The sequence below is a fragment of the Peromyscus leucopus genome, chromosome 6, assembly GCF_004664715.2.
Source record: "Peromyscus leucopus breed LL Stock chromosome 6, UCI_PerLeu_2.1, whole genome shotgun sequence".
In the NCBI taxonomy this organism is placed as follows: domain Eukaryota; kingdom Metazoa; phylum Chordata; class Mammalia; order Rodentia; family Cricetidae; genus Peromyscus; species Peromyscus leucopus.
In genome coordinates, this window is record NC_051068.1 from 65309482 (window position 1) to 65324101 (window position 14620).

Here is a 14620-nt window from a genome sequence, read left to right on the forward strand (position 1 = left end):
AATAAACCCTAGCTTTTGTCATCTGAGGACTCTAAGAGAGGCTTCTCCACTCTGCTGTAACCCACCCTACTGAGTGTTTCCATCAATATAGCTTTAAGTGCCTTGAGTTATGATTTGTTTTGTTCTGTTATTATAAAAAATAAACTCCATTAGACTGTTGGAACATGGAATTTGGGGTAATCTAAATTTGTGTTCTGCAGATACTAAAACCACATCTTTCAGCTTACAGGGAATAAGAGGGAGTTTATTCTGGAGCCATTTGGAGTGACCACGGCCCAGGAATACAGCTTGGGGTTACCCAAATTTCATGTTCCAATACGGAAATGGTTTCTTGAAGTTTTATGGCTTGCAGAACAAAGAAAGACACAAAGGCAAGTTTAAAATACATTGGTGGGTAGATCAAAGAGGGGTTTCAGCAAGATGCGGGGAAGCTTTCTGGTATGCCTCAGATGCTCTCTGAGGACGTTCTTAGCCTTTGGATTACTGGAGGCTAGTGATCTGCTAAGTTAATAGACATCAAAGGTTTTTATCTATTAGTCACAGGATGTTAATTCTGACACAGAGGTAGGCAAGCTATGGCCATTCCAGGAGCTAACATTAGTCCAAGCCAAGGTAATTAGCCTCTGGACCAGCAACATTCCACCCTCTCCACATCATTGCTGTTCTAATCAGCCAATCATTCTTTGCAGATACATACTCTTTCCAAGAGCACTCCTTCATGGTTCTAAGGCTGCTGTCACTCGTATGTGGCTCCAGAATGAACATGTCTCAACCTCTTTGAAGTAAGGGTTGTGGTTTGGTCTTCTTACCTTTCTTTTAACAACAGTGAACATTTAGGTTACTCATCAGGGCACACATCACAGGCATCTGTATGTTAACCATCCTGGTCAAGAATAAAGATATTCTGAACAGAAATCTATGCCCCTCCCTTTATCCATCAGAGTGATGAAACCCTGGACACTAAGAAATTGGAGTTTCCAGTGGAGACTTACACCGGAAGAAGGAAAAAGCTGGGGCCAGCTGTGGGGGGGCGGGGGCGCTTGTTTGCTAGAGAGAGATTCCACTTAGCTCTAACAACCTATCAGACACCTTGCAGGGGAGACCGGAGCTGAGACAATGAGCCTTGGCCAGGACCGGTTAGCTATGCATACCTCTTGCCATTTACTTAAAACTAAACCTCATGTCAGGACCCAGAACATGGACCTTAGGGCATCACTGGTTTCCTTCGTTCCTCTTCCTAACATGATCACTTGAGCAAATCTTTTACTACTTTTCACTGTTGTTTATTTGGCCTATCGAGGGCAGATGGCTGAGCCTGACTTGTGAAGGCTCCCAGGGTACAGGCTGTGACACTAACAACTCCGACAACAGACACATAAAAGGCAGGCAGGCAGCGCCAGCTATACGGGCCTTTGCATGGACACAGATACATGTTTCCCTCCGCTGCCTGGTGAGAGGGGTGGGGGCGGGGAAGACGAGAGCTAGGAATGATTCGGTATGAGGCGGCTGCATCTGACGGCCTCAGCCTCCCACAGTTTCTTCTAGAGCTATCCTGGATACTTCACAAAAGTGGAAGTGGACAATTCTGTCATCTCTCACACAGAAGAGACCATCATAGGAGGTATCAGCCTGGCATGCCAGTCTGGGTTCCTCTCTCTCTCCTTCCCTCTCCCTCCCAGAAGACCTTTGGGCTTTAGTAAAGAATGGACCTCTGGCGGATGAGGCAGTATAGAGCGAGCACCCTCAAGAGAAGATTACTTAGGCTTGGGATCTGTTTAAGAGAATTCTCAACACCTAGAAACTATGGAATGCGTGCTAGAGGCATTCTTCTGTGAGCACGGGGACAAATAGATCAGTTAGGAAACAATGAGGGGACAAAGGGGGAAAGAGAGAGGATCCATTCTGGGCAGGAGTCAGCCATGTTTCCCGGTATTCTGGTTCATTTTAGTCATCCTCGTGTGTCTCCTGACTCCTTGAACACCAACGCCCCAGCACAAAGATGTGTGATGGGAAGGAAAGGGGTGTGGGTGAGCGAGAAGAAAAGACAAAGATTCAACAGCTCAGAGGCAGAATGCGATGGAGGCGACGAAAACACAAGAAGCAAAGTTGGGAAGCAGAACTTATGAGAGGGTAGGGCGGCGGGGGGGGGGGGGAGGGGGGGGAAGATGGAGATGCCAGAGAGGCAGGGGCAAGGCTAGGAATACTGAGAAGCAGAGGGTGAGGGCTTCACGCATAGGGCATAGGCGTGAGGCCAAGCAAGAGGCGGGCAGCATTCCTCCAGGTCCTTCCATTAGCTGGGCTCCAGCCTACCATGCTGCACCCCAGCAGAAGTCACCACAGAAAGTAAACTACTTGGCTGTTTCCAAGATGGGTTCTCTAGGCAGAGGGCAAATTGCCTGCTTCTTGCGTAACACACCAGGCTTGCATGGAGCTCTGTGCTCTTCCACCCAGTCGAAGCCGAGCATTGCATCATGCCCAGGGGACTTGAGTAGCACTTTAACTTCTGCCTTCTCTCATCTCTGCTCCCAGTCTAGTCCAAATGTGTGAGCTTCTTTCTGTCCCAGGAAAACCACACAGGGCACATGTTGCCTTGGCCGCCTCTACATGGTCTCATTGCCCCTGTCCTTTTCCATGTGAGAAAGCTGCTACCCTCTTCACTTTCTGGGTCTCTGTCCAGAAGCAGGCAATCTCCTCCCTTTGAATCTCCTACCCCAAATCTTAGTAGAAGTTATGGCTCTTGCTTCCAGCCAAGCCCACACTCCATTCTGACTCCTCGTACTCCATGCTTACATCTTATATCATTACCTGCATGCAGGAATCGTGCTCTAGTTTTTGAGCCACACATTCCTCAAGAAGAGAAACCACAGTTTTCTGCTTCTCCATATCCCTTAAACTCCAGCACAGTGTCTAACAATACTCCCTCCTTGAAATTCACCTTCTTTCCTGGGTTATTTTATAGGGGTGAGAAGAAGAATTAAGCACCTTTGTACAAAGAGGACATTGGAGAGGGCAAAGGTATCGAAGGCTATTGGGGTCCTGCCCCTTGATAGCCTTCATCCAGAGTTCCATAAGAGATGCTATCAGTGGTGGATTAATCTGAGGGGTTCACTAATAAATCTATATACATGAAACTCTTTAGTCTATACACTTTATTCTTCTGAGTCAGTTCTCTCTCTCTCCTCCTGTCCTCTCATAACTCTAACTCTTTTCCGTCTTCATCTTCATCCTCATTCTTCTCCACCTTGGTTCCTTCCCTGTCCTCTCCCAGAACTGATCTCTCCCTTACCTGCAGCCTGACTCTTACAATGTAATGCAAAACTTCCAAGATCCCTACAAGAGCCTTGATAGCCAGCTTCATTTGCAACCCAAAAGGGGAGTGAATAGAGGAGGTGGGGTCAGATAAAGCCTGGAATAAGTCAGAAAGGGAATTTATGTGCTCAAAATATATTCTTATAAATGGTTAGGTGAAACGTTATGAGTCTATCATAAATGTGCTCAAACTCCAATCTTACAGGCGGTTAGCTAAAAGAATCTATAAGTCACTAAAATAAAACTGCCTCTATTTTCCTATGCCTCTACATCCTGGGAGGGCAGGGTAACTCTGCTAGGAGCTAGGAAACCTGCCTCACAGCTACATTGTACCTGGTATGCAAAAAACCCTTTTGTTCTGAGTCAGTCGCTCTGGAATGCCATTTGGGCTGTGGGAGAAAGGAGGGTCTGAGCTTCATTTGCACAAGAAGCAAAGCTATGCACCGGAGTTCACCTAGGATGCTTGAGAGGAATTTCAGGTAAAACACACTGTTTAAAGTTCTTGGGGAAGTTATGAGTGCACATGAAATTCATAGCAGAAGACAGCTGATATATTAAAAGCTGAATAACACCAAATACTCCCTGAGATTTGGATTCCTCTGGAAAAACACCTTGATTTTCCAGGCATAGCTTTTACCATATTCAGCTGAATTCCTACTACATTCCTGCAGCTCGTAACACAAAGGGGTGTGCATATGGAGACCCAGCCTCTGTCTGCATAGATGGGGAGACCCACAAGTGTGCCTTGATCTGCAGTGTGCTATACAAACTGAAGTTCTGAGAGGTGGGGAGGCCTCTCCAGGGCTGGAGAGATGGCTCAGCAGGTAAGAACACTGGTTGCTCTGGCAGAGGCCCTGGGTTTGATTCCCAGTAGCCACACAGTCATTCACAACCATCCCTAACTCCAGTTCTAGGGGGTATCTGAAGCTTCATCTGACTTCTATGGGTACCAAATATGTATGTGATGCTCAGACACACGGCAGACAAAACACTTACACATAAAATAAAATGAATAAATCTAATAAAAAAATTTTAGGGGTTGGAGATTTAGCTCAGTGGTAGAGGCCCTGGGTTCAGTCCTCAGCTCTGGAAAAAAAAATTAAAAGATTCTCCAAGGGTGACTTAATGATTAGAATGTCTGTGGTTGTGGAGAACTGGAATGCTATAATAGGGCAAGAGCTGAATTATCTTGGGCTATTTATAGCCCCCTTCAGCTACTCATTGCCCATCTCTGTGTTTGACTTACTGTCTGGTGACTATTAGGTAAATCCTTTCTAGACTTAACAGACCATCGGCTTCCACCAATCCAAAGGCTGAGAATGTCATCAGGCGGTGCCTGAGGTCTATAGCAGAGAGTTTCCTGGTTTGCTGTAACTCACCTGTCTGATGCTTCCATCTATTTGTTTTATTGCTGTTTTTTGTTTGTTTGTTGGTTGGTTGGTTGGTTGGTTGTTGGGTTTTGTATTTTGTTTTTGAGACAAGGTTTCTCTGTGTAGTTTTGGTGCCTGTCCTGGCTCTCACTCTGCAGGCCAGGCTGGCCTCGAACTCACAGAGATCTGCCTGACTCTGCCTCCCGAGTGCTGGGATTAAAGGTGTGCATTGCTATTGTTTTTGAGACAGGGTCTCAAAGAGCCCAGGCTGGCTTCTAATTTTCTATGTAGCCAAAGATGACCTTGAACTTTGACCCTCCTGCCTCTATCTGTACAGAATGTGCCACCATGCCCTGAGAAACATTGGGCAAGGTGACCGACCACATGGAAATGTAAGCAGCTGTGGCTCCCTCTGACTGGCAGACTTGAAACAACGAACCCCAGAGAAATAGGAGTTTTCCCAGGAATCTCACACTGGGAGAAGGAAAAAAAACCCAGCCAGAGGGAGAACTAGAAAGAGATTTCACACAGTGCTAACAACCTGCCGGACCACCTTAGAGGATGGAATAGACAGAAGCCCAGACAATGAGGGGTCAAAGGTGGGCAGGACTCTTTAGATGTGCATGCTGACCCTCTAATTAAGCTTATATCTCACTTCAGGACCCTGAAGATGGAGTTTGGGGTTCCCTGGATCTCTTCATCCCACCCCCTGAAAGGCCACATTAAGCATCTCCCCCTTTTTCACTTCTTACTTTTTACTTGGCTCTCTTAGTTGGCTTACTGAAGGCGGGTGGCTGGACCTAACTTGGCACCTAGCCCCCAAGTTCAATAACAGAAAGAAGAACACGGGATCTTAGGCAACAATTCCCCCTAAGTCCATGAAGGGGCCTGACATGACATACAGGTTTAAATAGAAAGCAAGAGGTACACAGGGCTGAGCCATCCTGGTCAGGTGTAGATTTCAAGGAGACAACACGCATTCATTCCATATAGCTCCTGGGAAAAGTGAAAGTTAGCATGCTTCACATGGCAAGAAGATCCAAGTTGTTCTAAGACCTAGGAAGAGGCTCAACCAAGGATGAGGCGGCAGAAAAGGAATTTCGTTCACGGAGGCACTCAATCAGCTCATTTCTGTGGTTAATTTTATCCCAACAGGAAGCACAGGGAGTCCAGGAGTGACGTCACATCAGACTTGATTTTGGAGGATTCTTCCAGCAGCACTGTCGGGTATGGAATGGACAGTGACAAGCTGGAGGCAGAGAAAATTAGATACGATGTTCTGTTGTTAATGTAGAGGAGAAAATAGAAAGCCTGGGTCAGGAAGAAAGAAGGCAAAGAGAGGAAGAGCCAGGTGGAGCTGGGGAAGGAGGCATGTAGGCAAGGGCCAAGGGAGGGGCAAGGGGGGCCTGCCTGCCAGGGGTTTACGGTAAAGACCAGAGTTAAAGGGGTTTTTGAATAGAGCCTGTTGTTTCTAAGGTTTCTAATACTTTCTATACAAAGGAAGTAAATGTGGATGTTTGGCCTATAAAAAAGCCATGCTAGATGTTTTGGAATCATTCTTGCAAACTTGAGGGCATGTGTGGGGGGCCCGTCCCCACCTTTTTCCCCAGGGTACTCCCCAGGAATGAGGGATAAGAGATTTAGATAGAAATATAGAGGGAGAGAGACAGAAACACAGGATAGCCTTGGGAGGGCCTGGATCAATGTCCACCGGCCCCTCTGTCTCTTCTAAAGGGCCTTTTATAGGAAAGCCAAAGGGTGAGCAGAAGGTCTCCCCCTAGCACAGCCAAGTGCAGACGCTTTCAATCACCCGGTAACCATGCACGTGGTCAGTCCATCCTTTATGCAGCCCTGCTGGGTATAGCAAGCTCAGATCTCACTAGGAAACCTCTGTGGACTCCACAGGCATGACAACAAAATAATAGACAAGACAACCCTCAAAAGTGTGGGGACAGGGAGAGAGAGCCAGCATCAAACTGCAGAGCATCTACATTAAAGGACAGATAAGGGCAAAAAAATCCATTCCTGCCAAGAAGAACTGGTCGGAGAGGTGGGCGACATTCTGAGTGGTCAACAGAGCAAAGAAGGCTGTCTTCTCAAGTGTTGGAAGCTGCGGGCAGGCAAGAAAAATGGTCAGAAAAGATTTCAAAGAACAACAGGAATAACATGAGTGTCCTACCTTACCTTCAGAGTTGTCTTACACTGATACACAACTCTGGAAATCATAAAACACAATAAAACAACAACAACAACAAAAAAAAAAACCCTAAAGTGTGGTGATTCTTGCTCACTGAAATGTGAATTAATCATTAAACATATCTAACAGAATGCAATGGGAAGTAGCTTGTGGATAAACTAGGTGTTTTATTTTATTTTTTATTTTTTAATTTTTTTGTATTTTGTTTGTTTGTTGTTTGGATTTTTGAGACAAGGTTTCTCTGAGTAACCCAGGTTGTCCTGGAATTTACTTTGTAGACCTGGCTGGCCTCAAACTCAGAGATCTATTGCCTTCCTCCGCCTTCGAGTATTGGGTTTAAAGGCGTGTGTTATCACGCCCTACTAATAAACTCATTTTTTATATTTGTAAATTTATTAACTTTGCCAGGCGGTGGTGGCGCACGCCTTTAATCCCAGCACTCGGGAGGCAGAGCCAGGTGGATCTCTGTGAGTTCGAGGCCAGCTGGCTACAAGTGAGTTCCAGGAAAGTGCAAAGTACACAGAGAAACTGTCTGAAAAAAAAAAAAAAAAAAAAAAAAAAATATTTATTAACTTCAGAGTTCCTATATAAATGTGGCACTTTGAATTTTCCTTTGAATCAGTTGAAATATCTTACTGTAAATAGCCCTCAGTTGTTGGTGATTAAATATAATTTGACATGAATTCATTTTATGTTTATATAAAAGTTATTTAAATTAGAAAAATTTGCCCACAACAGAGGAAAATAACTGGAAAGTCACTATCAAGTTCTCTAACTACCACGGAATCTCTTTGGTAGGCTCACAGGAACAGAAGACAGAGTACAGAGTCGGGTGAATGAGTAAATAAAAACAATGACTTTAAAAAAAACCTGGCTGCGAAGGGTAGAGAGGAAGTCTTTTCTGGATGGCATCAACTTGTGGGAGGAAGGAAGGCTCTGTTTTTTCTTTTAGGGGAATGTTTCTATTCTGTACATTACAGTCCTCAAACTGTTGGTACTTCAATAAACTACACAGGGTATTAAAACAAAAAACCTTCTGAAGAAGAATTCCCAGAAAGAATCTGTGTCTACAAGGACTGATTGGCTGATAGAACTGCAGTGATGTGGAAAGGTTGGAATGGTGCAGATCCAGAGCCTAGTTAGTTTGTCTTGGACTAGTTTTAGCCCTCTGAACATCCATTCCTTGCCCGCCTCCATGTAGAATCTAATATCCCGTGACTAATGGATAAGAACCTTTTGGGATCTATTGATTTAGCAGGCCATTAGCTTCCACCAACCTCAGAGCTAAGACTGTCATCAGATAGCATGAAAGATGATCTTTTTGCTGTAACTACATCTCTTACCTTGATTTATGTTTTTTTTCCCTCTGTTACTGTAAAACCCCGTGAAAACTGCTTCCGCGCGGCAACACGGACCCTGGAGTTTCCCGGGATGTGATCACTCAGATTTGGCTTCAGAATCAATTATCTCTTGTTCTCCTTGTGATGAGAGGCGTGTTTTTGCACTGAAACCATGATAGTGGCACTCACGGAGGGAGGGAGGTAGTTGCTGAGGAGGTAGAGGCGGAGTACTTCTTTTGGTATGGCGGCCTTCTGTGAACAAAGAACTCCTAATTGCTCCTAAATTTGAGTTTTGTTTTGTTTTGCTTTCTTTTGAGACAGGATCTCACTATGTAGCCCTGGCTGACATGGGACTCACTATATAGATCAGGCCGGCCTGGAACTCACAGAGTTTCACCTGCCCCTGCTTCCCAAGCATTGAGACTCATCTTTACACGAGAGCTATCTGCCTGTGTTCGCCTTTTCTATGACGATCTTATGAAGACTAAGAAGCAGAGTGTGTGCCTGGTGTCACATCTCTCAGTAGCGGAGGGAGGGCCTTCCAGTCGAAGACCTGCATGCTTGCTCTTGCACTGATTGGCAGCGAATACTGTAGCCGCAGCAGCTGTGTGGTCAGGGCTGGAGGGTAGCTCAGTGGGAGAGCACGTGCCTCATATATATGAGGCTCTGAGTTCAATCCTGCAGCACCATCACCCCAAAGTCATGTGTCCTAAATAAAAATAAATGGTTCATAACATTTGAACTTGTAGTCTTCTGAAAATCTGGTTTGTTTGCCACCATCTAGACATCCCTAAAAGACACCAGGATTAGACTCCAGACAGGGTGATGTTCCCCTGAACTGAGAACGCTTCAGCATTAGTGATATTCAGATCTCGGCATTACGCCTACGCAGCCATCCAATGGCCCTGTTAGTCTTGACAGTTCACTCTTTTCTAACCTCTACTACTGCTTCATTTTGAAGAGAGTTCCCTATTATTTTGCGATCTATGTGTATCTTTATTTCATTTTTAGTAAGATACTGAGAGTCTGGAAACGTCCAACCTAGACTTTGACCACTGTAACAATTTATTATATCTTTCCTATCTCAGAATCATTTTCAAAATCCCCACTCGATCTTCTCTGCCTCACAGGCTGTCTTACCACTTTCCCCTTTCTTACGGCTTCTCTCTGGTCTTCTATACTCGATCCTCAGGGTCTTTGCCACTGCTGGTCTCTTTATCTAGACTCATCTGTCCTCTAGACAAATGCCCAGCTTCCTTCGCTTGTAAAAGACCGTGCAGGCCTTTTCTGACCAAGCACCATAAAGCAGCCCACTGTCCCGTCGACTCTCTGTGCTTGCAACATTTTATCTGTCCTTAGCACTTCCTTCTCTAGCAGCTGTTTATTTCTTGTCTATTCCTCTGCTGTTTCAGTACTCTTCTATGAGAGCAGGGTTTGTGTTTTCTTCCTGGTATTATCCCAAGGGTCTGAAATTGGGACTAGCATATGGTAAACAGGCAATAAATATTTGCAGCATGAATGAATGGTTTTATTAAATAGGAAACCAAGACTTAGAAAGGCCAAAGGATTTCCCTAAAGGCACAGGGACTGGGGAAAATGAGAAGAATCCATACTTTATACAAAGCCGCACCATGTCCCCTGATGGTCCTGATGCTGAGCCCATGTGTCTTCTCTGAGGCTCAGGGGCTTTTGCTTAATTGGGTCAGATGGCCCCAGAGGTGCCTCTAGTTTTGAGGTTCTATGTTACATTGCTAAGTATCTATTTTGATGAGGGGATCATGGGGGCTCTGAGAAAAGTCAGATTTGGGGAACCCCTCAGCCTCTCCTCTAGCATAGTTCTGAGAAGCCAGTCTGCTAGGAACAGCGACAGGATGCTGTTTGAAAAGGAGCCTTAACTAGTGTGTCTTTTGGGAAAAGGGGACATTAATCTGAGTCTCAAATTATGAACTGTGCCCCAGGCTGAGCCTGCACAGAGGACACCAGGACAGAGGAGGACAAGACCAAGCTCCCAGCCTGGTTCTGGCTTCTGCAAGTTCTGTTCTCCCCAGGAGGCTGCCTCTGTAGCTAATTACAGTCAGTAAAGGAAATGGGAAACTGAGCGCTAATGAACTGATTTTTTCCCCCTTCCCCCAGGTGCTTTCTTTGCAGAGAACTGATCCTTTGAATTTAGAACCCTGGGGCCTGGCAAGATAGAACCGATTAAGCCCAGCTGAACAAGCACATTCTACTATCAGGTCATGGCTAGAAGAGCGTTTGCACCAGGCAGTGGGGTGTGTGGTAGAGAGAGGATGATGCTACCAGGATGGAATGCTCTATCTAATGCCCTGGCATTACCAGCCCCAGACAACTCACATTTGGATAGCATCCTGCAATTTACAAAAGGCTTTTGTAGCTCTCATCCCACTGACTTGCTCACAGCATTTTCCGGATAAAGGCAAGGTGGCTCAGGAAGCTGTGACCTGTCATGTATCGCCCAGTTACTCACAGCCCTGCTTAGCTGTTACCCTAGCCCTCATCCTGGAGTTCACGCCTCTCTTTGAACCCTTGGGTGATGGCTGATGCTTTTCCCGATGTCTCTGAGATAGGAGCAAAGGGTGGTGGGCAGGTGCCTGTTACACCTCCCTATCCTCTGAAAAGGTTTAGCGTGTGAACTAGGGTTTCAAAGTCTAAAACTAAGCAGCTTCAGGAGAATGGAGACCATAAGCAATCTATTTCCCAGAGGAGGAGGGAGATGCAGAGATGTAATTTTCCTCAGAAACAAAGAGTGGAAGGCAGGATTTTAACACCGTGTTAGTGAGGACAGGCTACGCTGGCTCACAGGGAGGAATAACCACACACCATCAGCATCTTGGAAGCTAGGACTATTCGGGGGTAGAGCTCCGTTCGGCATACACAACGCCTTTGATTTGATCTCCAGACAACCCTCAATTCAATATCTTAGCAAAATGAAGATGAATGTCTCCCTCAACTCCATGTTTTATCATGGATTGACAAAGGGACTCTGTTTTACACAATCACTCAGGAGCCCAGGCGGAGACCACGGCAAAGCTCACAGCCTGGAACTGAATCTAGGTACTTGGACGCTCTTTTTCTTAACAGACATCAGTTCCTGATTTAGGCCCACAAGATCATTAAACACAGGACAAGGGCTGGCATTTCGGCCTTCGTTTGTGTCTGCTGTTCCCCTCTACTTTGGATCACCTGTTTACCCACAGGCACGTTAATCATCCAAAGAGTGTCTGTCTATCAAGTCTATCTTATCCCCTTCAAGGTTGAAGGCACAGAGACAAATCGTTGTCTTAAACCTCCAGTCACCCTGAATTCACAGCAGAAATTTGCAGGCCAGAGATTCCCCAGCCCCCATCAGATGAGGGTAACTGTCCACAAACGGCAAAGCAGCACACTGGAGCGGAAGTGGTCATCTTCGGGGAGTATGTCTGATCCTTTCAAGTGGTGGCAATGACCAGAACTTCTTCAGACCACCCTGCAGAACCAGAACTGAGAAAATTATCAACCAGACCATACTTCAATCAGGACTTGCTTAATTAGCCACACTTGTCCATCTGCCGCAATTCTTTCTCTATTTAACCTAAACCACGTTATTACTTTGTAAACTTGGGAGTCTCTGGACCCTTTGATTTGTCCTTCCTAACTGAATAGATCTCTTCTTTATCATTACTCACGTCTTTAACTGGTGTATTGGCAGGAGTGGCTGAGCCTACCAGGTTTGGACTGACGGTATCCAGGCTTTCACCCTAGAAATTCTAACGTCACAACTAAAGGGCTCCTGCCACTAGGGCAGGAGAAAAAAAATGGAGCAACAAAATGTTTTGGCCTGGAAGTGACACATCACATCCATTTATAGCCTATTGACCCAAAGTAATCGAGTTGGCATTGTCCATCAGTCAGGGACTCAGCAAGAGAAATCTCAGCATCAGTAAACACCAGTCATGGCTTATCACCTTGGCCTTACCAGAGCCCAGGCTCTTCGTGGCCAATCTGTACTTCATCCAGCTTGTGCACTGGTTAAATTCTCCTAGGTGTAGTGTTTCATGGGTTCGACCATGCTTGCATTCCTCCAGCACATGCTGGGTGATGGGATACTAATTATTGTGGACCAGGTGTGGTGGCACTCACCTGTCATCCCAGCACTCAGGAGGCAGAGCCAGGAGGATTGCCACAAGTTCCACGACACCCTGCTCCACATAGTGAGTTCCAGGCCATTTTGTACTATAGAGTAAGATCATTTCAAAATAGATAGACATATAGATATGTGATAAAGTAATGTGTTACCTCTGCCTCCAACTGTAGTTTAAGGTTTATCGGACATGGGACACATGCCTTTAATCCCAGCACTTGGGAGGAAGAGGCCAGTCAGGAGTGAGACCCTGTCTTAAAATGAAACAAACCCACAAAAGCCCCTAAACAGTAAAGAAGGAAAGTGCTAATGTGTCAGACATAACGCCCTAGGATCAAAGCAGATGTTGTAAATGAGTGAAGACCAGCTTGAGGCTTCTCAGGGTGGAAAAAGGGTGATTCATGAGCTAGGTGAGACTCTTTTTAGGGTAAGGCCTTTGAGGTGGACTCTGGAGAAGAGGTCAAAAGCTCCTCCAGGCGGAGACACAGCAGCAGAGAAGCGCAGGGCAAACAAGGCAGTCTGTCTCACTGGGTTGAAAGGTGGGGTGTGGCCAACAACAGTCGGTGGTCTGACTCCTTGAGAGGATAACTTGGGATCATATCCTGGAGGAGTTAGAGCTTTTCTCTTTGATTAGAAAGTGCAGAAAGCCATTGTCTAAAGCTAGGCCAAGAGCTTGTGTCCTGAGTCTGAAGACCTCCCAAGGAGGGAGTGGCTTTTAAAGCATCTGAAGGCTTGGTGATAAAGGCCATGTCTTTACTATTTGTCCTTGAGCCTTAGATAACTTCCATTACAGGCTGGAGTTGGGATGGGATGTAATGCATAGAAATAAGTATGGCCCGTATGACCTTCTTGGGGTTCAGTAGGTTTAGGTCTTTGGATAAGTGGGGTGCTATATGCAGTTTTGTCTCAGTAACGTTGGCCCTGTACAGCCCACAGCACAGGAAGCATCCTACCCGACATCATTTGGCCTGATCACTCGGCTCCATCTCTCCGTCTAACTTTGCATTTTGCCTGCCCCACCACCCTCTTCTTTCTGTTTCTGGATCCAATCCATGCCACTGCTGCTTCTTTAAAGACAAACAAACATGCCGGGCAGTGGCGGCGGCGTGCGCCTTTAATCCCAGCACTCGGGAGGCAGAGCCAGGCGGATCTCTGTGAGTTCGAGGCCAGCCTGGTCTACAGAGCGAGATCCAGGACAGGCACCAAAACTACATGGAGAAACCCTGTCTTGAAAAACCAAAATGTACATATAAACAAAACTCCAAAACTGTGTTGGTTCGACTTACCTGACTGTGGCCTCTAGATTCACCCTGCACCTGGGCAGAGTTTCTCCAAACTCCGGCCCCTGTGGCAGCTGCACTCTTCAGAGTCGGAATCTGCAACTTTCTGGTGATGGCTTGCACCTTCTCCCCTGCCGTCCTCCTCCCTCCCCGGCCCCCAGTGCCTGACACCTGATGCTTGTAGGACATGAACTCTACCAACTGCTCTATCCCCAGCCTTGCATTCTTTCTTTTTCACCTCTCACATTCTGTTTCTAGCGATGTTCTCTGTTCTTTGTACATAAAAAGGCTCCCAGGACAGTCATGACTTTACTTGGTCGTTGACCAGATGAGGACAACAAACCATAGCCTTTCTCTCATGACTTACAGCTTCAAAATCATTATCTGTAAACGGTTCCGTCAATCCTGGACCACTCCTGTGAGGTGAGCAGAACGTACCCCAGTCCATTAGGTAGAGCGTGCGGCTGCACCATCGGCTTCTGCACTTTTACTACCAGCAGCTCGAAAGGTCAGAGACCGCAGACTGCTTTTAGCCAGACCACGGCATCGGCATACATAAAGCAGCCCAGATGCGTGCTGAGTCCCAGTCCCTGTGTGGATCTGGGCTGCCGATGCCGAGGCCTCTGGTTTCTTCATCCTCACAGTCAAGCCTGGCACCAAGCATTCGGATGCCACAAAAGCACAGAGCCCTTTGTCCTGGAGCTGCCAGAATGGGCCTCCGGCGTCTCTCATGCCCACAAACTGGTGGATAAAATGTCTATCACATAACCTTGAGGTGAAGATACGTAGCGTTTACAATCTCAATCTTCAACCCTTCCCCCCCGCAAACCTGCACCATTTCACACAAAACTGAGCAGCCTTTTAAAGTAACCAATTGGTCATATATTAAATAACACAAAACATAGTACTTTTTAAAACATTTATATTTATATATATAAAATTAAATATATAATATATAGTGTGTTTGAGGCTAAAAATATAGTACA

At 46.0% G+C, this 14620-nt stretch overlaps 1 long non-coding RNA gene across 1 annotated transcript; it reads left to right on the forward strand.

Annotated features, from left to right (window-relative positions):
- The first annotated feature begins 1873 nt into the window (after nucleotides 1–1873).
- LOC119088282 lies at nucleotides 1874–6791 on the forward strand. Its single transcript, XR_005091905.1, has 3 exons — nucleotides 1874–2130; nucleotides 5835–5906; nucleotides 6585–6791. It is a non-coding gene; the product is annotated as an uncharacterized LOC119088282 (long non-coding RNA).
- Nucleotides 6792–14620: the final 7829 nt, after the last annotated feature.